The 3,475-nt window shown below is 46.4% G+C and overlaps 1 protein-coding gene across 1 annotated transcript in view; it reads right to left on the bottom strand.

The window, feature by feature from the left end:
- The window catches only part of csmd2 (CUB and Sushi multiple domains 2), a gene marked incomplete at both ends in the record, with an annotated part of 339,405 nt that overhangs the window by 304,366 nt on the left and 31,564 nt on the right, over window positions 1-3,475 (bottom strand).

The following is a 3,475-nucleotide window of genomic DNA, read 5'->3' as shown; positions in this document are numbered from 1 at the left end:
GAGCACAGAGAGACCACAGAGAGACCACAGAGAGAGAGCACAGAGAGAGCACAGAGAGAGCACAGAGAGACCACAGAGAGAGCACAGAGAGACCACAGAGAGACTACAGAGAGAGCACAGAGAGAGCACAGAGAGAGCACAGAGAGACCACAGAGAGACCACAGAGAGAGCACAGAGAGACCACAGAGAGACCACAGAGAGAGAGCACAGAGAGAGCACAGAGAGAGCACAGAGAGACCACAGAGAGACCACAGAGAGAGCACAGAGAGACCACAGAGAGAGCACAGAGAGACCACAGAGAGACCACAGAGAGAGACCACAGAGAGACTACAGAGAGACCACAGAGAGACCACAGAGAGACCACAGAGAGACCAGAGAGAGCACAGAGAGAGCACAGAGAGACCACAGAGAGGCCACAGAGAGAGCACAGAGAGACCACAGAGAGACCACAGAGAGGCCACAGAGAGACCACAGAGAGACTACAGGGAGCCTTTGTAAATCGTAAATTACGGATCGTACGATTGTATCATATTTCTTTGAATCAGGGTCAATGTTTTTGTACAGATGTCTTTGCTGTTTTGCTCTCAACTTTGTACGTGTTGCACATCTTGCTTGCCAGTGTAGAAATACGTCGGTAGACTTTATTGTGTTCTTATCCTCTTCACATGAGGCTGTAATGGATGTATTGATGCCCAGTGGAGTACAGCTTTATGTATTTTTGATGTTTTTTCAAATACAATCAATTCCAGCTGATGATGGAGGCCTCTGAGGCAGCCGTACGGACGGACAGCCTGTTCACAACTCTACAGCTACCATTCAGGGTCAAGGGTCAAGCGCCACCAAACATGGGCAGAGGGGCGGAGCCGGCATATTAGCCCACCTTTCAGATCCAGCTGCATTTGAATATTATTTCATCGGGAGCGTATAGTCAGGACTAAATGAAAAACGAATTTAGGTAATACACTTTTGCCGTTTGTGTAATACGAACCTCCATGAAGTGGGAGTTAACGTGGGAGAAAGTTGTGCCAGATATGCTACAGACAGCTCGCTAGAGTGCAGGACTCGTTAGTAATACTAGAAAAGTGGAAATCTGCGGTCAGTGACCAATCAGAGGCCAAATCAGCCTCCAAGCACAGCCCACTATCTGCGCGGGCCAATCAGCATCAGGTTCAAAATGCGATTGTCATCGGTGTCCACGAATATAACAGCTTGTTCACAGAAGTTATTGTGAATGGACCTCATGACTGTGACACGCCCATACGGTTCTCCATTCACTCTGCCCACAGGAGCCAAGCACGGGAGAGAACGGGATCATGGAAACAGAGAAATAAGCACAATTATTGGATTTGGGCCCCTTCGCTGTGATTGTATTTTCAATTGCTATTCTTGCACTTTGCCTTCAGCACTAGATTATGCAGCTCTTAGTCACTTGTTTTAGAAAGGAGATGCACTTGTGAGTTCTGGCAAATAGTAGTACATTGGCTTTTCCTACGTTAAATGCAATTATTGTTAGTCGCTTTGGATAAAAGCGTCTGCTAAATGACTGTAATGTAATGTAATGGCACAGTGAGAGCTGGATGTGAAAGAGGCTGTTATGTTCAGTGCCCAGTGTGAGCCTGTGTGTACAGTATGTATGCATCTGTGTGTGCTCACGTCACCATCCACAAGTGTGTGTATGCTAACATTACATTACATTACATTACAGTCATTTAGCAGACGCTTTTATCCAAAGCGACTAACAATAATTGCATTCAACGTTGGAAAAGCCAATGTACTACTACTTGCCAGAACTCACAAGTGCATCTTATTTCTAAAACAAGTGACTTAACATCACAAGTGACGTAACATGTGTGTGTGTGTGTGTGTGTGTGTGTGTGTGTGTGTGTGTGTGTGTGTGTGTGTGTGTGTGTGTGTGTGTGTGTGTGTTTGTGATGAGATGGAATGATTGAGAGTGACCCATTCAATTAGAGTTGAGTGGCTCAGCCAATTGCACCGTGCTGGGATTTGTTATTTTCAGAATATATGGAGAGAGAAACAGAGAGAGAGAAAAGGAGAGAGAGAAAAGGAGAGAGACAGAGAGAGAGAGAGAGAAAGGGAGAGAGAGAGAAAGGGAGAGAGAGACAGAGAGAGAGAAAGGGAGAGAGAAAGAGAGAGAGAGATAGAGAGGGGGAGAGAGACAGAGAGAGAGAAAGGGAGAGAGAGAGACAGGGAGAGAAAGGGAGAGAGAGACAGAGAGACAGAGAGAGACAGAGAGGGGGAGAGAGAGACAGAGAGATAGAGAGAGACAGGGAGAGATAGAGAGGGGGAGAGAGAGACAGATAGAGAGGGAGAGAGAGAGACAGAGGGAGAGAAAGGGAGAGAGATAGAGAGAGATAGAAAGGGGGAGAGAGATAGAGAGGGGGAGAGAGAGACAGAGTGAGGGAGAGAGAGAACAGTGATAAACAGGACTGGTATTGATTTTGAATTAGCCAGCATGGCTGTGTCGGAAACAGAGATTCCCTCTTTGTAAACCATCCCTCCCTTCTGACCCCAGCCTCCTCCACTCCTCTCTCTATCCCTCTACTGCTCCGTCCCCCCCCCCCCCCCCCCCCTGTGTATGTGTGTGTGTGTACGGGTGTGTGTGTGTGTGAGGGACTGGGACTACAGCCTCTGAGGCTCCTTCAAAAGACATTCAGCCCCCAATGCTCCGAGCCAGCTGCTCCAATTACATTATTCGTACATCTCTCTCTCTTTCTTTCCCTCTCTCTCCCTCTCTCCCTCTCTCTCCCTCTCTCTCTCTTTATCTCCCTCTCTCTCTCTCCCTCTCTCTCTCTCTCTCTCTCTCTCTCTCTCTCTCCCTCTCTCTTTTCCTCCCCCCCTCCCTCGCTCCCCTGTCCATAGCTAATCAACTTCAAACCAGGTTTGGCTGCAGATCTGATTAGACACAAAGGACATAGCGACCGATAAAGTCCTAGACTACTGGTATTTACCTTCTTACACTCTCTATCCATTTTTTTGTTTTATTATACTGCATCAGGAAAAAGAGAGAATATGTTGGAAGGCAAACATCAATAAATGTCAATATTTATAATTTTTATAACTCCGACGGAGGAGGTTAGCAACAGTATGTTATCGGGCACGTGATAGTTCCTTAGCAGGATTACGCAAGAACCACCAGACCGATGTTCATGAAACTCGGTGGAGGGGTGTAGTATGGGCCAAGGAACATATGGGTACTTAGCAATGTTCCATACATCCATGGCTAGGATACACTGTTAGTTTCTAGCTAGGTCACATTAGCTATCAATAGCATGCTGGGAAAAATGTATTCAGCTACCTAGCTTATTTGTGGATATTAGGACCAAAATAATTTTAGGATGGCAAAGATCAACTACTTTGAATTAGCTTCGGGTAGTTTTTCTCTTAGCTAGCTAGTATTTGACCCCTGCTGTCAACTGAGTCATATCTAGCTTTATCTGGGTATCCGAGACACATC

This window comes from Borostomias antarcticus (genome assembly GCF_949987555.1).
Source record: "Borostomias antarcticus genome assembly, chromosome: 21".
In the NCBI taxonomy this organism is placed as follows: Eukaryota; Metazoa; Chordata; class Actinopteri; order Stomiiformes; family Stomiidae; genus Borostomias; species Borostomias antarcticus.
This window is presented reverse-complemented; position numbering and strand designations above follow the sequence as displayed.